Consider the following 23,489-nt stretch of genomic DNA (forward strand, 5'->3'; position numbering starts at 1 on the left):
ATCCCATATACTGGATCAACTAAAGACTCTGGGCTTCCATCAAGCCACTACTACATCGATTTCGTTAGGAATCGAGGATCTTTTAACAATACCCTCTAAGGGATGGTTAGTCCAAGACGCGGAACAACAGAGTTTTCTTTTGGAGAAACACTATTATTATGGGGCTGTACACGCGGTAGAAAAATTACGCCAATCTGTTGAGATATGGTATGCGACAAGTGAATATTTGAAACAAGAAATGAATTCAAATTTTCGGATAACGGATCCTTCTAATCCAGTCTATCTAATGTCTTTTTCAGGAGCCAGAGGAAATGCATCTCAAGTACACCAATTAGTAGGTATGAGAGGATTAATGTCGGACCCTCAAGGACAAATGATTGATTTACCTATTCAAAGCAATTTACGCGAGGGACTTTCTTTGACAGAATATATAATTTCCTGCTATGGAGCCCGCAAAGGGGTTGTAGATACTGCTGTGCGAACAGCAGATGCTGGATATCTTACACGTAGACTTGTTGAAGTAGTTCAACATATTATTGTGCGTAGAAGAGATTGTGGTACTATCCGAGGTATTTCTGTAAGTCCTCAAAATGGGATGACGGAAAAACTTTTTGTCCAAACACTAATTGGTCGTGTATTAGCAGACGATATATATATCGGTTCACGATGCATTGCCGCGCGAAATCAAGATATTGGAATTGGATTAGTCAATCGATTCATAACTGCCTTTCGAGCACAACCATTTCGAGCACAACCAATATATATTAGAACCCCCTTTACTTGCCGAAGCACTTCTTGGATCTGTCAATTATGCTATGGCCGGAGTCCTACTCATAGTGATCTGGTCGAATTGGGAGAAGCCGTAGGTATTATTGCAGGTCAATCAATTGGGGAGCCAGGGACTCAACTAACATTAAGAACTTTTCATACTGGCGGAGTATTCACAGGGGGTACTGCCGACCTTGTACGATCCCCTTCGAATGGAAAAATAAAATTCAATGAGAATTTGGTTCACCCCACACGTACCCGTCATGGGCAGCCTGCTTTTCTATGTTATATAGACTTGCATGTAACTATTCAGAGTCAAGATATTCTATATAGTGTGAATATTCCCTCAAAAAGCTTGATTCTAGTGCAAAATGATCAATATGTAAAATCCGAACAAGTAATTGCGGAGATTCGTGCCGGAACGTCCACTTTACATTTTAAAGAAAGGGTACAAAAGCATATTTATTCTGAATCAGACGGCGAAATGCACTGGAGTACTGATGTTTACCATGCGCCCGAATATCAATATGGTAATCTTCGCCGATTACCAAAAACAAGCCATTTATGGATATTGTCAGTAAGTATGTGCAGATCCAGTATAGCGTCTTTTTCACTCCACAAGGATCAAGATCAAATGAATACTTATGGTAAAAAAGATAGGGAAATTCTTGATTATTCAACGTCGGATCGAATCATGTCCAATGGCCATTGGAATTTTATCTATCCTTCTATTTTTCAAGATAATTCAGATTTGTTGGCGAAAAAGCGAAGAAATAGGTTCGTCATTCCATTACAATATCATCAAGAACAAGAGAAAGAACTAATATCCTGTTTTGGGATTTCGATTGAAATCCCCCTTATGGGTGTTTTACGTAGAAATACTATTTTTGCTTATTTTGACGATCCCCGATACAGAAAAGATAAAAAGGGTTCAGGAATTGTTAAATTTAGATATAGGACCCTAGAAGAAGAATATAGGACTCGAGCGGAAGACTCAGAAGAGGAATATGAGACCCTAGAAGACGAATACAGGACCCGAGAGGACGAATATGAATATGAAACCCTAGAAGAATCTAAATATGGAATCCTAGAAGACGAATACGAATATGAAACCCTAGAAGACGAATATGGGAGCCCAGAAAACGAATATGGGAACCCAGAGAACGAATATAGGACTTTAGAGAAAGACTCAGAAGAGGAATATGGGAGCCCAGAGAGCAAATATAGGACCCAAGAGGACGAATATGGAACTCTAGAGGAAGACTCAGAAGACGAATATGGCAGCCCCGGGGAAAGCGCAGAGGAAAAATATGGTACTTTAGAGGAAGACTCAGAAGAAGATTCAGAGGACGAATACGAGAGCCCAGAGGAAGATTCCATCTTAAAAAAAGAGGGTTTGATTGAGCATCGAGGAACAAAAGAATTTAGTCTAAAATACCAAAAAGAAGTAGATCGGTTTTTTTTCATTCTTCAAGAACTTCATATCTTGCCGAGATCTTCATCCCTAAAGATACTTGACAATAGTATTATTGGAGTGAATACACAACTCACAAAAAATACAAGAAGTCGACTAGGCGGACTGGTCCGAGTGAAGAGAAAAAAAAGCCATACGGAACTCAAAATATTTTCCGGAGATATTCATTTTCCTGAAGAGGCGGATAAGATATTAGGTGGCTGTTTGATACCGCCAGAAAGACAAAAAAAAGATTCTAAGGAATCAAAAAAAAGGAAAAATTGGGTCTATGTTCAACGGAAAAAAATTCTCAAGAGCAAGGAAAAGTATTTTGTTTCCGTTCGCCCTACAGTGGCATATGAAATGGACGAAGGAAGAAATTTAGCAACACTTTTCCCGCAGGATCTCTTGCAAGAAGAAAATAATCTCCAAATTCGACTTGTCAATTTTATTTCTCATGAAAATAGCAAGTTAACTCAAAGAATTTATCACACAAATAGTCAATTTGTTAGAACTTGCTTAGTAGTGAATTGGGAACAAGAAGAAAAAGAAAAGGCTGGTGCTTCCCTTGTTGAGGTAAGAGCAAATGATCTTATTCGCGATTTCCTAAGAATTGAGTTAGTCAAGTCCACTATTTCGTATACACGAAAAAGGTATGGTAGGACAAGTGCAGGACCGATTCCCCATAATAGGTTAGATCGCGCCAATATCAATTCTTTTTATTCCAAGGCGAAGATTGAATCACTTAGCCAACATCCAGAAGCTATTGGCACTTTGTTGAATCGAAATAAAGAATACCACTCTTTGATGATTTTGTCGGCATCCAACTGTTCTCGAATTGGTTTATTCAAGAATTCAAAACATCCCAATGCGATAAAAGAATGGAATCCTAGAATTCCTATTCGAGAAATTTTTGGGCCCTTAGGCGCTATTGTAGCTAGTATATCGCATTTTTCTTCATCTTACTATTTACTAACGCATAATAAAATCCTGTTAAAAAAATATTTGTTCGTTGACAATTTAAAACAAACCTTCCAAGTACTTCAAGAACTTAAATACTCTTTAATAGATGAAAATAAAAGGATTTCTAATTTCGATAGTAACATAATGTTGGATCCATTCCTTTTGAATTGTCACTTTGTCCATCATGATTCTTGGGAAGAGACATTGGCAATAATTCACCTTGGACAATTTATTTGTGAAAATGTATGTCTATTTAAATCGCACATAAAAAAATCCGGTCAAATTTTCATTGTAAATATGAATTCCTTTGTTATAAGAGCAGCTAAACCTTATTTGGCCACTACAGGAGCAACTGTTAATGGTCATTATGGAGAAATCCTTTACAAGGGAGATAGGTTAGTTACGTTTATATATGAAAAATCGAGATCTAGTGACATAACGCAAGGTCTTCCAAAAGTGGAACAAATCTTTGAAGCGCGTTCAATTGATTCATTATCCCCGAATCTCGAAAGGAGAATTGAGGATTGGAATGAGCGTATACCAAGAATTCTTGGGGTCCCTTGGGGATTCTTGATTGGAGCTGAGCTAACCATAGCCCAAAGTCGTATCTCTTTGGTTAATAAAATCCAAAAGGTTTATCGATCCCAAGGGGTACAGATCCATAATAGACATATAGAGATTATTATACGCCAAGTAACATCAAAAGTGCGGGTTTCCGAAGATGGAATGTCTAATGTTTTTTCGCCTGGGGAATTAATCGGACTATTGCGAGCGGAACGAGCAGGACGAGCTTTGGATGAATCGATCTATTATCGGGCAATCTTATTGGGAATAACAAGGGCTTCCCTGAATACCCAAAGTTTCATATCTGAAGCAAGTTTTCAAGAAACTGCTCGAGTTTTAGCAAAAGCTGCCCTACGAGGTCGCATTGATTGGTTGAAAGGCTTGAAAGAAAACGTAGTTCTGGGGGGGATTATACCTGTTGGTACCGGATTCCAAAAATTTGTGCATCGTTCCCCACAAGACAAGAACCTTTATTTCGAAATAAAAAAAAAAAATCTATTCGCGTCGGAAATGAGAGATTTTTTGTTTCTCCATACAGAATTAGTTTCTTCAGATTCTGACGTAACAAACAATTTTTATGAGACATAAGAACCCCCATAAAAATATTTTTTACTTTACTAGACTTTTGAACTTAGAACACTAACAGGTCAAATTTTAGATTTTTAAGATTTTTATTTTAATAAGTAAAACAAGTCAGTTAATTCATTAAGGTGGTTATGTTTATACCATGTATCAATGGCCAACTCTTATCTTAGTACAAGGTTCTCTCGGAACAATTATTATTTATTTCAAGCTATTTCGGATCTTTCTTAATCTTCAAAAAGAACTAAATTCCGTAATGGAATGGTAGGATTAAAAAAAAGGAAGTGTGGAAAAAATGACAAGAAGATATTGGAACATTAATTTGAAAGAGATGATAGAAGCAGGAGTTCATTTTGGTCATGGTATTAAGAAATGGAATCCTAAAATGGCCCCTTACATTTCGGCAAAGCGTAAAGGTACTCATATTATAAATCTCGCTAGAACGGCTCGTTTTTTATCAGAAGCTTGTGATTTAGTTTTTGATGCAGCAAGTCAGGGAAAAAGTTTCTTAATTGTTGGTACCAAAAAAAGAGCAACAGATTTAGTAGCATCAGCTGCAATAAGGGCTCGTTGTCATTATGTTAATAAAAAGTGGTTCAGTGGTATGTTAACGAATTGGTCGATTACGAAAACTAGACTTTCTCAATTTAGAGACTTAAGAGCAGAAGAAAAAATGGGAAAATTCCACCATCTCCCAAAAAGAGATGTGGCAATCTTGAAGAGAAAATTATCTACTTTGCAAAGGTATCTCGGCGGGATCAAATATATGACGAGATTGCCAGACATTGTGATCGTCCTTGATCAGCAAAAAGAGTATATAGCTCTTCGGGAATGTGCCATTTTGGGGATTCCTACTATTTCTTTAGTCGATACAAATTGTGACCCGGATCTCGCGAATATATCGATTCCAGCCAACGATGACACTATGACTTCAATTCGATTGATTCTTAACAAATTAGTATTTTCAATTTGTGAGGGCCGTTCTCTCTATATAAGAAATCGTTGATTAAGAATATATAGTGAATTCTTGGGCAACTGCGTAAATTTATGGAATCACTTACTTTACTATATCTTTTTTTTTGCATAGAATTTTTTTTGCATAGAAAAAAGAAGGGGAATATTGATATATATTAGAGGGTATTGATATATATTATGATCTGATGTGCTTTCTTGGTATCCTAAATATAAGATTAATACTTCAAGTTGCTGAGTTGAGAAAGAGATGGTTGAATCAAAAGAATTCCTTTTTTGAAGTTCAATTTTTATCAGAGGACAATATGAATATTATACCTTGTTCCATTAAAACACTCAAGGGGTTATACGATATATCGGGTGTAGAAGTAGGCCAACACTTCTATTGGCAAATAGGAGGTTTCCAAATTCATGCCCAAGTACTCATCACTTCTTGGGTCGTAATTACTATCTTGCTAGGTTCAGTTGTCATAGCTGTTCGGAATCCACAAACCATCCCGACCGACGGTCAGAATTTTTTTGAATATGTCCTTGAGTTTATTCGAGACTTGAGCAAAACTCAGATTGGAGAAGAATATGGTCCCTGGGTTCCCTTTATTGGAACTATGTTCCTTTTTATTTTTGTTTCGAATTGGTCGGGTGCTCTTTTACCTTGGAAAATTATAGAGTTACCCCATGGGGAATTAGCAGCGCCCACGAATGATATAAATACTACTGTTGCTTTAGCTTTACTCACGTCAGCGGCATATTTTTATGCTGGTCTTAGCAAAAAAGGATTGAGCTATTTCGAGAAATATATTAAACCAACTCCAATCCTTTTACCAATTAACATCCTAGAAGATTTCACAAAACCATTATCGCTTAGCTTTCGACTTTTCGGGAATATATTGGCGGATGAATTAGTCGTTGTTGTTCTTGTTTCTTTAGTCCCCTTAGTAATCCCTATACCGGTCATGTTTCTTGGATTATTTACAAGCGGTATTCAAGCTCTTATTTTTGCAACATTAGCCGCAGCCTATATAGGTGAATCCATGGAGGGTCATCATTGAATTGACTCTTTTTGGAAATAGTATTTTTTTTTTTTGCAGCTTAGCTCAATTCATGCATGGTTCCAGATAATCTGCTTGGTTGCAAAAAAATAGTTAGAAATGCGTATGAATATATAGCCTAGAGTTGTAGGAGAGAGAATAGAATAGACTATATTATGGAATTTTCAAAGTATATATGCATTAAGGAGGGTGGAGTCAGGCTAGATCTATACTATAATATCCTTAATGTCTATAAGTGGAGTCCTCTTTTATGCAGGTTTCCACTTTAAGCAATGATTTTAGAATCCGATTCAATAGAAAATGAGAAAATATGCAAACAAAATAGAAGAAACAAATGTATATATATAGGATATTATATTATATATTCCTAGGTTAGATTCATTATCTAATCCGATATATGGATATGGAATTCCCTTCTATGTAGTTCGGACAATTCACATTATCATTTCAATTTGATTTCAATTTGTACTTTTTAGTTACTTTACTTCTCCCCAATAGAGCTTAGAAGTAAGAATTTATTGGTTGATTGTATCCTTAACCATTTCTTTTTTTTGACACGAGGAACTACTCACCATGAATCCACTAATTGCTGCTGCTTCTGTTATTGCTGCTGGATTGGCCGTAGGGCTTGCTTCTATTGGACCTGGAGTTGGTCAAGGTACTGCTGCAGGACAAGCTGTAGAAGGTATTGCGAGACAGCCAGAAGCAGAAGGTAAAATACGAGGTACTTTATTGCTTAGTCTAGCTTTTATGGAAGCTTTAACAATTTATGGACTAGTTGTGGCACTAGCGCTTTTATTTGCGAACCCTTTTGTTTAATCTTAAAAAAAAAATTCTTTCGATTTCGATTAGATACTTTTTTCTTTTTTTAGTAAATTGGTATTTGCTTCCACAATTCCAATTATATCAATACTTTATTTAATTTACTCCTATTTATTACTCCTGGAATTATCTATTTATCGGGACAGATAATACCCCATTCTAGGAAGGGCTGAGTTGAGTATTATTAATTTAGAAGATATGCTCACCTTCTTATTTCCCGTCCTTAGTTTAGGAAAGTGGAAAGTTTTTTCCTTTTATTTTAGGAATTTTGGGAACAGAACATTTCAACAAAGGAAGTCTTTCACCGGTCAAACAAGACGTAAGACTTAATCTAAAAGAAATTACTAGATTGAATCTATTTGCATTAAAAAAACCGATCAAAAAAGGGCGAGCGAAGTAAGTGATCGAAAAACTTTGTTCTTTGTTCGTCCTATCTATAAGAGGAGAGCATATGAAAAATGTAACCCATTCTTTCGTTTTTTTAGCTCACTGGCCATCCGCTGGCAGTTTCGGGCTTAATACCGATATTTTAGCAACAAATCTAATAAATCTAACTGTAGTGGTTGGTGTTTTGATTTTTTTTGGAAAGGGAGTGTGTGCGAGTTGTCTATTTCAAGAATAGATTGGATCTATCCGGCTGCACTTTATAATATTTTTTAGTATTTTTCGGATAAATAAGAAAAGGGTGCACGATCTCGACGAATTACTTCTGAATAAATTCAGAAATCATATGGAAGAACCATAGCATTTCGCGACTCATTGGTAAATCAACTTTGATTCTCTATAAACCAAGAATGTGAGACCATTAACACGGTTAAAGCTAAACTGCTTGAAGTCCAGGCAAAAAGAGGTACTCTTTCTACAACTATATTAGTATTAGTACCAATTTAAACGGGAAATAGCTAATGTAAAATTTATCTGATATAGAACACTCATATCGATAAAATGGTTTGAACTATTTACTAGAAAAAAAAGGGGGCACCCTGCCCTTTTTTAACCAATGCCGAATCGACGACCTATGTATAAAAAAGAGAAATTTTTTGGATTTGAAGAAAAAAAAAATAAAAAAGAATTCTATTAATTTTCATTTTCCATTTATTTAGTTAGTTTTTCTTAATGAAATTGAAATTATTAACTAGAGGGCAAATAAAAATAAAGAAACAACTTTGCTGACCATGATATATTTTTATCTAGGCGGAAGAGTCCTCTTAATATTTATCTAGTCTTATATAGGTTTCGGTATATTGAAATATAAACATAAAAAAGAAGATAGAGGATAGGCTCATTACTTAAAAAAAAGATATGGAAATAGCTATAGAAAAAAAAAAAGGAGCGTGAGAGCCAAATGAATCGAAAGATTCATGTTTGGTTCGGGAAGAGATCATAAAAGTTGTAAACTTACAAAATAATCTACTTTCATTAAAAGATTTATTAGATAATCGAAAACAGAGGATCTTGAGTACTATTCGAAATTCAGAAGAATTGCGTAGAGGGACCATTGAGCAACTCGAAAAAGCTCGGATTCGATTACAGAAAGTCGAACTAGAAGCGGATGAGTATCGAATGAATGGATACTCTGAGATAGAACGAGAAAAAGCAAATTTGATTAATGCTACTTCTATTAGTTTGGAACAATTGGAAAAGTCTAAAAACGAAACCCTTTATTTTGAAAAACAAAGGGCAATGAATCAGGTCCGACAGCGGGTTTTCCAACAGGCCGTACAAGGAGCTCTAGGAACTCTGAATAGTTGTTTGAATACCGAGTTACATTTCCGTACGATTCGTGCTAATATTGGCATTCTCGGGTCCCTGGAATGGAAGAAATAATTAAATTAATTAGGCCTTGAACTTCTACTTTCGTTTAGAATTTAGGCATTATTTTTCCCCTTGCTTCCGAAAAAAGAGTCAAGAAACACTAATGGCAACCCTTCGAGTCGACGAAATTCATAAAATTCTCCGCGAACGTATTGAACAATATAATAGGAAAGTAGGGATTGAGAATATAGGTCGCGTAGTTCAAGTGGGGGATGGGATTGCTCGTATTATAGGTCTTGGTGAAATAATGTCAGGTGAATTAGTCGAATTTGCAGAAGGTACTAGGGGTATTGCTCTGAATTTGGAATCCAAAAATGTTGGGATTGTATTAATGGGCGATGGGTTGATGATACAAGAGGGAAGTTTTGTAAAAGCAACAGGAAGAATTGCTCAGATACCCGTGAGTGAGGCTTACTTGGGTCGTGTTGTAAATGCTCTGGCTAAACCTATTGATGGGAAAGGCGAAATTATAGCTTCCGAATCTCGCTTAATTGAATCTCCTGCTCCAAGTATAATTTCCAGGCGTTCCGTATACGAACCTCTTCAAACAGGGCTTATTGCTATCGATTCGATGATCCCTATAGGGCGCGGTCAGCGAGAGTTAATTATTGGGGACAGACAGACTGGCAAAACAGCAGTAGCCACAGATACAATTCTCAATCAAAAAGGGCAAGGTGTAATATGTGTTTATGTAGCTATCGGTCAAAGAGCATCCTCCGTAGCTCAAGTAGTAACTACTTTCCATGAGGAGGGGGCCATGGAATACACTATTGTAGTAGCTGAAATGGCGGATTCACCTGCTACATTACAATACCTCGCTCCTTATACGGGAGCAGCCCTGGCTGAGTATTTTATGTACCGCGAACGGCATACTTTAATAATTTATGATGATCTCTCCAAACAGGCACATGCTTATCGCCAAATGTCCCTTCTATTAAGAAGACCTCCCGGACGTGAGGCTTATCCAGGGGATGTTTTTTATTTGCATTCACGCCTTTTAGAAAGAGCCGCTAAATTAAATTCTCTTTTAGGCGAAGGAAGTATGACCGCTTTACCAATAGTTGAGACTCAATCTGGAGACGTTTCCGCCTATATTCCTACTAATGTAATCTCCATTACAGATGGACAAATATTCTTATCTGCGGATCTATTCAATGCCGGAATTCGACCCGCTATTAATGTGGGTATTTCTGTTTCCAGAGTAGGATCCGCGGCTCAAATTAAAGCCATGAAACAAGTAGCTGGCAAATCAAAATTGGAACTAGCGCAATTCGCAGAGTTACAAGCCTTTGCACAATTCGCCTCTGCTCTCGATAAAACAAGTCAGAATCAATTGGCAAGGGGTCGACGATTAAGGGAATTGCTTAAACAATCCCAGGCAAATCCTCTCCCAGTGGAAGAGCAGATAGCTACTATTTATACCGGAACAAGAGGATATCTTGATTCGTTAGAAATTGAACAGGTAAATAAATTTCCTGGATGAGTTACGTAAACATCTAAAAGATACTAAACCTCAATTCCAAGAAATTATATCTTCTAGCAAGACATTCACCGAGCAAGCGGAAATCCTTTTGAAGGAAGCTATTCAGGAACAGCTGGAACGGTTTTCTCTTCAGTAACAAATAAATTTTGCATGTCTACTCTTGTTAGTAGAATAGGAATCGTTGAGAAAGCTTTTTCATTTGAATCATGCAAAAAAGTTTTCTTTGTTTTTAGTTTAGTATAGTTATTTAAAGAATAGATAGAAATAAGATTGCGTCCAATAGGATTTGAACCTATACCAAAGGTTTAGAAGACCTCTGTCCTATCCATTAGACAATGGACGCTTTTCTTTCATATTTTATTCTTTCTTTTATTTTTTTGCTTCTTCCGAGAAAAAACTGTTAGACCAAAACTCTTTTAGGAAATCAAAAAATCCAGATACAAATGCATGATGTATATATTATATCATGCATATATCATAAAGAAGGAGTATGGAGGCGGTAGTGGGAATCGAACCCGCAACCCCAAGGTTATGAGCCTTATGAGCTACCAAACTGCTCTATACTCTTAAACTAAAGAGGGGTAACTAGTGGATAAAAGAGGGTTGGATACGCCCCTCTACCAATATCTATACAAATAGAATAGTCCATTTATACAGAATGGTAAAGAGGGCTCCTCTATGATTATCAATTCCAGAAATCCATACAAATACGAAAGGGTATTTTATCCTTACCAACTGGATCTTGTTGCACCCGGTAACAAACATTCATAAACCATTTCTCGAAGTACGTGTCCGGATAGCCCAAAATGTCGATAGTTAGCTCTAGGTCTTCCGGTCAAAAAACAACGTCGATGAAGGCGTGTAGGTGCACTATTACGCGGTAGGGATTGCAATTTTTCTCGCATTTTCGTTTTTTCACTCAAACTCAAGGGAGAAACTTTGCTTCTTATCTTTTTTTTTAAAGATTGACGAATCAAATGATATTTCTGTTCTAATTTCTGCCGCTTCTTCTCCCTCTGAATCAAACTTTTTTTTGCCATAATGTGTCGTTGCTATTATTACCAAGTCTAATCCTAGATGGAAAAATAAATAGAAAAGAAATCTAAAAAGCAGATCCTCCCTCTCTATCAAGAGTAATGAACTAGGTGCTGATACAGTACAAAAAAACAAACTAAATTAACCAAACTTGCCTGATGTTGAGGCAATCAAGAAAGCTGCATAAGTGAATATATAACCCACGGAAAAGTGAGCTAATCCAACCAATCTTGCTTGCACAATGGAAAGAGCCACGGGCTTATCTCTCCAGCGAATTAAATTAGCTAAAGGTGTGCGTTCATGAGCCCATGCTAAAGTCTCAATTAATTCCTGCCAATACCCCCGCCAGGAAATTAAGAACATAAATCCAGTAGCCCAAACAAGATGTCCAAATAAGAACATCCACGCCCATACCGATAAACTATTCATCCCAAAAGGATTATATCCATTGATAAGTTGTGAAGAGTTTAACCATAGGTAATCTCTTAACCATCCCATCAAATAAGTGGAGGATTCATTAAATTGTGAAACGTTGCCCTGCCATAATGTGATATGTTTCCAATGCCAATAAAAAGTAACCCACCCAATGGTATTTAACATCCAGAAAACTGCCAAATAAAATGCGTCCCAAGCAGAAATATCACAAGTACCGCCGCGCCCTGGGCCGTCACAAGGAAAACTATATCCAAAATCCTTTTTATCTGCATTAATTTGGAACCGCGTGCATCTAAAGCGCCCTTTACTAAAATCAATGTAGTTGTATGCAAACCTAGAGCAATAGCATGATGAACCAAGAAATCCCCAGGTCCTATTGTTAAGAAAAGCGAATTACTATTCTCATTACAGCATTCAACCATCCGGGCAACCATAGCTTCGACCCGCATTGAAAGCGGGCCATTCGTTGAAGATAAGAGTATATCGAACCCATATGTCGTCTTGCCATGAGCAGATTGTATCCATTGGCAAATATAGGTTCGATCAAGATTTGCTTTTCTGGAGTACCAAAAGCAAGCATGACGTCGTTATGAACATAAAGGCCCAAGGTCATGGAATCCTAGAAAGAGGCTAGCCCAACTTAAATGAGATATGATAGCTTCTTTATGGTCTAACATTCTTGCCAATACATTATCCTCATTCTGTTCCGGATTGTAATCCCTAATGAAAAAAATAGCTCCATGAGCAAAAGCCCCTGTCATGATGAACCCTGCAATATATTGGTGATGAGTATATAAAGCAGCTTGAGTAGTAAAGTCTTGTGCTATGAATGCATAAGGAGGTAAAGAGTACATATGTTGAGCTACTAAGGAAGTAATAACCCCTAAAGAAGCTAGAGCAAGACTAACTGAAATGAATCGAATTGTTGATTGTGTCATAAAGGCCCTTATGCCCCACGCCCTAATCGACCCCCCGGAGGAGTATGCGCTTCAAAAGATCTTTAATACTGTGCCAATTCCGAAGTAGTTCGATACATGTGACCGGCAATGAGAAAAATAAATGCAATAGCTAAATGATGGTGAGCCATATCGGTCAGCCACAAACTTGTGTTTGTGGATGGAATCCCCCAAGAAGAGTTAGAATGGCAGTTCCCGCTCCTTGAGCGGTACCAAATAAATGATTACTCGAATCAGGGTTTTGGGCATAAAGATTCCATTGACCCGTCAAAAGGGGTCCCAACCCCTGGGGATAGGGTAATACATCTAAGAAATTATTCCATCGAACGTACTCCCCCCTGGATGCGGGAATAGCAACATGAACTAAATGTCCTGTCCAAGCCAAAGAACTTACCCCGAAAAGTCCTGACAAATGATGATTGAGACGAGATTCCGCGTTTTTGAACCACGAAAGGCTTGGTTTCCATTTGGGTTGTAGATGTAACCAACCCGCTATTAAGGACAGCGTAGAAAGAAATAATAGAAAAAGAGCTCCAGTATAAAGATCCTCATTGGTGCGTAATCCTATTGTATACCACCACTGATAAACTCCAGAATAAGCAATATTCACTGGACCAGCAGCACCTCCTCGAGTAAAGGCTTCCACAGCGGGTTGACCAAAATGAGGATCCCAAATCGCATGAGCAATAGGTCTTACGTGTAAAGGATCCTGTATCCATGATTCAAAATTTCCTTGCCAAGCTACATGAAACAGATTTCCGGACGTCCATAGAAAGATTATTGCTAATTGCCCAAAGTGAGAAGCAAAAATGTTCTGATAAAGACGTTCTTCAGTAATATCATCATGACTTTCGAAATCATGTGCGGTAGCAATACCAAACCAAATACGACGAGTAGTGGGGTCCTGAGCTAAGCCTTGGCTAAACCTGGGAAATCTTAATTCCATAATGCCTTTCAAATCCTCCTAGCCACTATCCTACTGCAATAATTCTCGCTAAGAAGAATGCCCATGTCGTGGCAATTCCACCCAGAAGGTAATGGGTTACTCCTACAGCGCGTCCTTGTATAATGCTCAAGGCTCTAGGCTGAGTAGCAGGAGCAACTTTTAATTTGTTATGAGCCCAAACGATAGATTCAATGAGTTCTTGCCAATAACCACGGCCGCTGAATAAAAACATTAAACTGAAGGCCCAGACAAAATGAGCACCTAAGAAAAAAAGACCATATGCAGATAATGAAGAACCATAAGACTGAATGACTTGCGATGCCTGTGCCCACAAGAAATCTCGAAGCCACCCATTAATCGTAATGGAACTCTGTGCAAAGTTTCCCCCTGTAATATGAGTTACCACCCCTTGATCACTTATAGTACCCCAAACATCCGACTGCATTTTCCAACTGAAATGGAAAATGACTACCGAAATTGCATTGTACATCCAGAATAAACCTAAGAAAACATGATCCCAGGCGGATACTTGACATGTTCCCCCTCGGCCAGGCCCATCGCAAGGAAAGCGAAAACCTAGATTTGCTTTATCGGGTATCAAACGGGAACTCCGAGCAAATAAAACACCTTTCAAAAGTATTAATACAGTCACATGTATGGTAAATGCATGAATGTGATGGACTAAAAAATCTGCGGTTCCTAATGGAATAGGTAACAAAGCCACTTTGCCACCTACTGCTACTAACTCGCCGCCTCCCCACGTTAAGCTAGTACTTGTTGTTGCACCAGGAGCTGTTACGCCAGGCGCAGTAGCATGGATATTTTGTACCCATTGAGCAAAGATAGGTTGTAATTGTATGGCAGTATCCGAAAACATATCTTGTGGACGGCCTAAAGCACTCATGGTATCATTATGAATGTACAAGCCAAAACTGTGAAAACCTAGAAATATACATACCCAGTTAAGGTGGGATATGATTGCATCGCGGTGTCTAAGGACGCGATCTAATAGATCGTTGTATCGAGTAGTTGGATCATAGTCTCTTACCATAAAAATTGCTGCATGTGCAGCAGCACCGACTATTAGAAATCCGCCAATCCACATGTGGTGTGTGAACAAGGAAAGTTGTGTACCATAGTCAGTAGCTAGGTATGGATAGGGAGGCATAGAATACATATGATGAGCTACAACAATGGTTGTAGAGCCTAGCATAGCTAGGTTAAGAGATAATTGAGCATGCCATGACGTTGTTAAGATTTCATAAAGACCCTTATGGCCTTGTCCTGTAAATGGGCCCTTGTGAGCCTCCAAAATATCTTTAAGTCCATGGCCAATACCCCAATTGGTCCTATACATATGACCTGCGATTAGGAAAAGAATAGCAATAGCTAAATGATGGTGCGCAATATCGGTCAGCCAGAGACCACCGGTTACTGGATCTAGTCCTCCGCGAAAAGTCAGAAATTCTGCGTATTTGGACCAATTTAAAGTGAAAAAAGGGGTTGCTCCTTCGGCAAAACTAGGATAAAGTTGAGCCAAAAGGTCCCGATTCAAGATAAATTCATGAGGAAGTGGTATCTCTTTAGGATCCACCCCAGCGTCAAGAAATTGGTTAATTGGTAAAGATACATGAATTTGGTGCCCCGCCCAAGAAAGAGACCCAAGTCCTAATAATCCCGCTAAGTGGTGATTCAACATGGATTCTACATCTTGGAACCAGGCCAATTTGGGAGCGGCTTTGTGATAATGGAACCAACCAGCAAAAAGCATTAACGCTGCAAAAATCAATGCACCAATTGCAGTACAATAGAGTTGTAATTCACTAGTTATTCCAGATGCTCGCCAAAGCTGAAAAAAACCAGAGGTTATTTGGATTCCTCGGAAACCCCCGCCTACATCACCATTCAATATTTCTTGCCCTACTATAGGCCAAACTACCTGAGCACTGGGTCCAATGTGAGTAGGATCACTTAGCCATGCTTCATAATTGGAAAAACGGGCGCCATGAAAGTACATGCCACTCAACCAAAGAAAGATAATGGAAAGTTGCCCGAAATGAGCACTAAAGACTTTTCGAGAAATCTCCTCCAAATCACCAGTATGACTATCGAAATCGTGAGCATCAGCATGTAGGTTCCAGATCCAAGTGGTAGTATCAGGGCCCTTAGCTAGTGTTCTTGAGAAATGGCCGGGTCTGGCCCATTCCTCAAAAGATGTTTTTACAGGATCCCTATCCACAACAATTTTTACTTCTGGTTCCGGCGAACGAATAATCATTAAGTCCTCCTCTTTCCGGACAAGACATACAAAGAGACCCGCCAACTGTCTTTTTAGTGAATCTTTGAAAGATATATATTTTGAAAGATAGATTTTGAAAGATAGATTTTGAAAGATAGATATTGTGATTAGTTCTTTTCTTTACTATCTACCATCCTTCTATTTTTTTTTTAGTTATTCACTGGAGCAATTATATATTGAAGTCAATCCGAGGCAAGTGTTCGGGTCTATTATGACATAAAGATTAGGTGCCTAACGGACATTGTTTATCTTGAAAAACAAATATTTCTCGACGTAAGAAAAAAATCTTTTTTATTTTTAATTTAAGAAACTAGTGTATTTTTTTTGAGGGCATAAGCTCCTATCTATATCTACTTTCCTTGAGCATAATATAGGGTTTTTTATTTGATTCTAAATTCCAAGATAACTCATTAGAATTATTAATAAGATGGTCCTAATATATTAGCAATATTTAGATTGCCCCCTCTTTTTATTCACTTTATTACTTCTATTCTAGACCCTATCCCTATGGTTTATTCTTATGAAATATCATATAAAATAGAAGGTATAAGAAATGGATATAATGAAATTCTTGATTCGATCTTACGACCTAATTTATTTGATTAATGGATCAACAACCAAACCACCCATTTTATGAAAAAGAAGGAGCATGGTCTTATTCAAATTCAAAGCGCTTCGTAATCTTCAACCAGTTCTGTGCTTCAATATAATTTCCCGGAGTAAGCGCTATAGCTTGTTTCCAATATTCAGCAGCTTGATCAAACCAAGCTTCCGCAATTTCCGAATCACCCTGTAGAATGGCCTGTTCTCCTCGGTCGGAATAGGAAGTTCCTTCCCTTAGAACCGTACTTGAGAGTTTCCTACCTCATACGGCTCAGAAATTGCTATCTGAATTTCCCCTATCTTAACTGAATTCGATTTATCAAAAATCGATCCAATTTGTTCTTGGGTTAAGCAGAAGAAATTAATTACCTAAGTTTCAAACCCTAATTTTTATCAATAATCAGTTTGATCTTTTTTCCCACCTTCAGAAGAATGAAGCATAGATAGATATAGAGCCTTCGTTCAAATTTTCTGAGAGGTAACTATCCCGGTTTCATATATGAAATCTCTATAGAATCCTTGAAAAAGACTTTTTTCCATAAGAAAGAAAAAAGAACTTACTATCTTTGGGATCTGATACTACACCGCTGCTTAATCCCTTAGTGGATCGGCTCTATTACATAAGCGGATTCCTAAATTTTGCCCCATATCATGGGATAAGTAAGCAGTTTTTTTTAGTTGTATCGACCCAGTCGCTCACTAATTGATCTTTACGGTGCTTTCTCTATCAATTTGAGAAACTTTATCCATAGAGTAGTAGTATAGGCCATACTTTCTTCGTTTTTTGATTCTCGTGAAGTGTCCTTCCTTCCTACAGCTGATAGGGAAAAATCGTTGTTTTTACGATCCCTATGTAGAAAGCCCTTTTTTTCTAGTATTTACTAGAAAATTTGATCCTCTCTTTTTTTTTTTTCTTTCTATAGTGGAGATAGTCGCACGTAATGACAGATCACGGCCATATTATTAAAAGCTTGCGGTAAGAAGGGGTTTCGTTCTAGTGCCCGGAAATAATATTCCAAAGCCTTTGTATGCTCTCCATTGCTTGTGTGTATAAGGCCTATGTTATAGAGTATATAACTTCGATCATAGGGATCGATTTCTAGTCGCGTAGCTTCATAATAATTTTGCAAAGCTTCCGCATAATTTCCTTCGGATTGAGCCAACATCCGTTACGGTCGTTCATTCTATTCAAAAAATCTCCGTTCCAAAACCGTACATGAGGTTTTCATCTCATACGGCTCCTCCCTTCTGTACATAATAGTACTAAGCGAAATAATCTATAGAATCAAAATAGAATTAGTCCCGTCTCATTATGAACCGAAAGGGGCTGGTATTTTTCCAAGAAATCTCTAGCCAACCTTCCCACAAGAGGTTTTTCTTAACACCAATGAATTCTATTAATGCTAGAGGAAAACGATAGCTCCAATAATTTCTTTGTTCTCAACGCCTCCTATTTAGAGGAATTAGCTACTTCAACGATCTTTGATGGTTATAGGGGTATCCAAAGTACAAACCTGATGGTTGTTTGTTATCCCAACCATTCTTCCCAGCCCTGATACCGATCAGGAAAGGGGTAATTTCTAACAAAGTTTTTCTCTTGTTGATTCCTATTTCTAGGTGTAGTGCTTTTCTCCCCTATGCTGCCTACGGATACTAATAGAGTAGGATTGGCCTGTAATCCATACCATACCATATCCTGTAGGTGTAACCTTTCGCTCAATACTCAAATCTACAATTGAAGTATCTGAAGCCGCATCAATCGAGGATACACGACGGAAGGAATTGTTAGTTCGCCTCACCTTCCCGAAGCGTGGGTTTGTTTGCTTTACAAATTTGGTTCTCTCTATGCCAACCCCCCTCTCTTTTTCGTAAGACTGAGGTATAGGTAGGGCTAAAAAAAAGCAAAAAAAAGAGTCAAATCGCACCATCTCTATAATAAGTAAATGCCTTTTTTTCTCCTGAGGTTGTCGGAATTATTCGCAATAAAATATTGGCTACAATTGAGGAGGTCTTATCAATGAAATTTCCATTTCCACGGGATCTAGGCATAATTCCCAACCCATTCTATATAGAATTGTTTTCATTCCTTCACAAAATAACATAAAAACAAACACATTCGATTCTTATAATTATAAATAGATTGATCCATATGCTCTACTCTAAATCCATATGCTTTAAATGGATAAGAGAGATATGGATTTTCCGCTCAGCTCAAATTGTATCCTTTTCCTTCTGCTTGGACACGAAGAGATATGAAATATTTGACTAAGACTGGATTTCATTCCACTTTCCTATTTCTGAACAACAACTTATGTTATCAACTATTTCGTGTTTTCAAAGTTATTAATTGTCTCATACCCTATTTTTGATTTCGATAGTATGGTGTAGCGTATCTTATGCAAACGGAATTCTAAGGTTTCTTTATTTTATTATGCAATAAGAAGAATTCTTCCATTTTCTTTTTCTTTAGTTGCGGGAAAACCCAAATTAAAACTTTTATTTTATAGCGAGCGCAATTTCTAGTAAAAAATCCTGTATCCTTCCACTTAGATCAAAAGGAATTTTTCCAATAGAACTATGGAACCCCCGAGTGGTTGCGGTTGTACCTGTACTGCAGGAATAAGAAAACTCGCTATTCACTCAGTTTATTTTCCATAATAAGTTATGTAGGAGAGATGGCCGAGCGGTTCAAGGCGTAGCATTGGAACTGCTATGTAGACTTTTGTTTACCGAGGGTTCGAATCCCTCTCTTTCCGTTTTTCTTAATTCATCAACGTTAAGGATCACAATGTATCAAATCAAATAACAATTTTTTCCAGCAATAATATAATATCTTATATTATCTTATTTTGATTTAATAGAAATTAGAAATTCTCTATAGCAAATTACTGTGGTATGTAAAATACACATAGAGGAAAAAAGAAAAAAGGATCCTAATCCTAGGGTTAATCAATTTTAGCTAGTTGATGGGAAAATACAAATTAATGGTAATGGTCTTAGGGCGATTTAGTTCGGGGAAAGGGGAAGGGGAAGAAAATTCTATGAACCTTTCCTTTTTTCGTTAAGTTCAAGTCTGACGAGAGTAATATTCTACAACTAACAACTCATTTATTTTGAGACCGACCCACTTCCTATCTAGGATTTTATTTACTAGTCCTTTATATTCCAACGTGTCAATCGCCAAATGCTTTGGCAATTTCCCCGGGTCCGATGAAGCAATATAATTTTGAACCAGACCTTTTGATCTTTGGTTATCTTTCGTAGTAATAATATCTCGGGGTTTGCAACGAAAACTTGGTATATTGACTATACGACCATTAACTAAAATATGTCTATGGTTGACTAATTGGCGGGCCCCAGGAATGGTTGAAGCCATACCCAATCGAAAAAGGATATTATCCAAACGCATTTCAAGTAATTGTAGTAAAACCTGGCCTGTTGACCTTTTTGCTTTTCCAGCGATATGTACATATCTAAGTAATTGTCGTTCTGTCAGACCATAATGAAAACGCAATTTCTGTTTTTCTTGAAGACGAATACGATATTGCTCCTTTTTCCAGAATTGAATTTTTTTTTAAGATTACTTCCGGATTTAGGTGTTTTTCTAGTGAGTCCTGGTAAAGCTCCCAGACGGCGTATTTTTTTTAAACGAGGTCCTCGATAACGGGACATGAAGACTCCTTTTTTTATTTTATTGAAATTTCATTTTACACAATTAATTTCATTGTATTTACATTACAGAATACATCGAAATTAAAACTGAATTAAACTACAGGATAAACAGAGTAAAATCAACTAAAGTACCCCAAAAAATGGAATTTCATCAAAATCTTTTTTTTTTGTATATATATTATTTATTTTATTGTTTTGTATCTAGCAAAATTGTAAGGTAAAAAACATAAAAGATCCTGGATTCTCCATTTAATTCGGAAAAAAAGAGATTCTTGTTCGTAGAACATCGATAGAGAAAAAAAAGCCGACTATCGGATTTGAACCGATGACCCTCGCATTACAAATGCGATGCTCTAACCTCTGAGCTAAGTGGGCTTACATAACGGAAATAGTGTAACAAATAGAAATAGGTATAGTATAGGAAATCCGTAAAATCTCAGATATTAGTTATTAATCTTAGCTATTAACTAGTTCTAAATTTGAAGTTATACTTATAAAAATAAAAAAATACTAAAACTTCTTAAAGATAAAGTTAGCTTGATATGCTTAACTATAGGATATTAAAAAATAAAATTATAGAATTTATTGGTATTTTCATTCGATCATTATAGACTTTATTATTTGTTAATAATTTGAGGATTAATATTTCACTAAGGGGAACATAGAGTCAGAGTAAATAAAATTGCTAATTCTGATTAGAAAAAAAGAATAAATATCAAGCGTTATAGTATAATTTTGAATACTATAAAAAAGTAAGACGGGAGGTGGGGGAGATAAAAACTTTTGGATATATTGATTCGGATTGAATTGCAAATACATCAAGGATAGAATCAATTCAATTCTGAATTGCAATAAGCAAGCGAGGTCTCTCAAATAGAGTCGAACTGAACTGCTAGACTACGTTGAGTGATGAACTCAATGATTCAAAAAAAAAACTAAGAGATGGATGAAATTACACAAGGAATCCTGGTCTCAAAGAAGAGGGAAATGGGGATATGGCGAAATCGGTAGACGCTACGGACTTGATTGTATTGAGCCTTGGTATGGAAACCTGCTAAGTGGTAACTTCCAAATTCAGAGAAACCCTGGAATTAAAAAAGGGCAATCCTGAGCCAAATCCGTGTTTTGAGAAAACAAGGGGTTCTCGAACTAGAATACAAAGGAAAAGGATAGGTGCAGAGACTCAATGGAAGCTGTTCTAACGAATCGAGTTAATTACGTTGTGTTGTTAGTGGAATTCCTTCTAGTTCTAAATTAGAGAAAGAGGGGTTTTATACCTTATACATTTAATAAACACGTATAGATACTGACATAGCAAACGATTAATCACAGAACTCATATTATATTCTAATTATAATATAGGTTCTTTATCTTTTTTAAAAATGAAATTAGAAATGATAATGATTATGAAATAAAAAACTCATATCATAATTTTTTTTTTTCATTATTGTGAATCCACTCCAATCGAATATTGAATAATCAAATTCTTCAATTAAAATTCAAAGTTTTCGAGATCTTTAAAAAAGTGGATTAATCGGACGAGGACAAAGAGAGAGTCCCATTCTACATGTCAATACTGACAACAATGAAATTTCTAGTAAAAGGAAAATCCGTCGACTTTATAAGTTGTGAGGGTTCAAGTCCCTCTATCCCCAAATCCTCTTTTATTCCCTAACTATACTATATTATTATTATTTATCCTCTTTTTTTTTTTCTTTTTATCAATGCACTTTTTTTTCTTTTTATCAATGCAATGGGTTTAAGATTCATTAGCTTTCTCATTCTACTCTTTCACAAAGGAATGCGAAGAGAACTCAATGGATCTTATCCTATTCATTGAATAGATTTCTTTTTTATTAGAGTATCGGCAAGAAATCTTGGTTATTCACTCTATTTTTAAGTTTTATTTAAGTAAACCATGCACAATGCATAGGACTACCCCCCCCATTTTCAAATTTAAAATTTGAAATACTTTAATTAATTTTTAGTCCTTTTAATTGACATAGATACAAATACTCTACTAGGATGATGCACAAGAAAAGGTCAGGATAGCTCAGTTGGTAGAGCAGAGGACTGAAAATCCTCGTGTCACCAGTTCAAATCTGGTTCCTGGCAGAGAAAAAAAAAAAAAAGATCCACCGAATAGGTATTGATCCAAATACCTCGAGATGGATTGTGATACATATTCATTAATAATATTTATTCATCTAAGTGGATAAATCTATAATATAAATATAGAGGCACTTCTTTTTCTTTTTAAAGAAGTTTTAAAATATATCTTTTCTTTATGATAAAGAAGGGGGTGAGATTCCCCTTTATTTTTTTGCGTTTCTTAATTTTGTATTCCGCTATTCCGACGAATATTTTTTTAGTCTTGCTTATCTTTATCTTATCTTATTTTCCTAGTTGTGCTAAGTAATGTGCGCGGTACAAAGTTCCTGGTAGAGAACTTCTTTGAGTCATCCTATTTTTCTGTTCATATGAAGGAAATTAATATGCGATTTTCAAAATAGGGGAATCCAAATGAAACCCTTTTTTTGCTCAGTCAATCTGGAATGCTTTTGTATAATTAGGAATTAATTATAAATAGGTATTCCGTTTCATCTAGGAAAAGAACCTAAAAATATTCCTTGACTTGAATAAAATCTGGAGTTGTGTTGTATAAGTGAGCATGAATTTCTTATCATTCAATGAGCATCTTGTATTTCATAAAAATATGGGGTTATATAATCCTTACGTAAGGGCCAGCCTATCCAACTTTCAGGCATTAGGATACGTTTAAGGCGCGGATGATTATCATAAGAGATTCCCACCATATCATAAGATTCGCGTTCTTGAAAATCGGCACTTCTCCAAATCCAGAAGACAGACGGAATTCTAGGATTATCCTTTTGGGCAAAGACTTTTATGCAGACTTCTTCTGGATTATCTATACCATATTGTATTCTCGTAAGATGATACACGCTAGCTAAAGATCCACCGGGTGCTACATCATAAGCACATTGGGAGCGTAAATAATTGTAACCATATACATATAAAATGACAGCAATGGAATCCCAATCCCCTGCTTTT

The 23,489-nt window shown here is 36.7% G+C and overlaps 4 non-coding genes across 4 annotated transcripts; 2 read left to right on the forward strand and 2 right to left on the reverse strand.

The window, feature by feature from the left end:
* Nucleotides 1-10,742: 10,742 nt before the first annotated feature.
* On the reverse strand, nucleotides 10,743-10,814 carry TRNAR-UCU (transfer RNA arginine (anticodon UCU)). The gene has a single exon. It is a non-coding gene; the product is annotated as a tRNA-Arg (tRNA).
* Nucleotides 10,815-19,414: 8,600 nt separating this feature from the next.
* Nucleotides 19,415-19,501, forward strand: TRNAS-GGA (transfer RNA serine (anticodon GGA)). The gene has a single exon. It is a non-coding gene; the product is annotated as a tRNA-Ser (tRNA).
* A 1,218-nt stretch (nucleotides 19,502-20,719) lies between these two features.
* Nucleotides 20,720-20,792, reverse strand: TRNAT-UGU (transfer RNA threonine (anticodon UGU)). The gene has a single exon. It is a non-coding gene; the product is annotated as a tRNA-Thr (tRNA).
* A 1,667-nt stretch (nucleotides 20,793-22,459) lies between these two features.
* Nucleotides 22,460-22,532, forward strand: TRNAF-GAA (transfer RNA phenylalanine (anticodon GAA)). The gene has a single exon. It is a non-coding gene; the product is annotated as a tRNA-Phe (tRNA).
* The last annotated feature ends 957 nt before the right edge of the window (nucleotides 22,533-23,489 follow it).

Source organism: Triticum urartu, unplaced genomic scaffold, assembly GCF_056163025.1.
Source record: "Triticum urartu cultivar PI428250 unplaced genomic scaffold, HENAU_Tu73 scaffold2, whole genome shotgun sequence".
In the NCBI taxonomy this organism is placed as follows: Eukaryota; Viridiplantae; Streptophyta; class Magnoliopsida; order Poales; family Poaceae; genus Triticum; species Triticum urartu.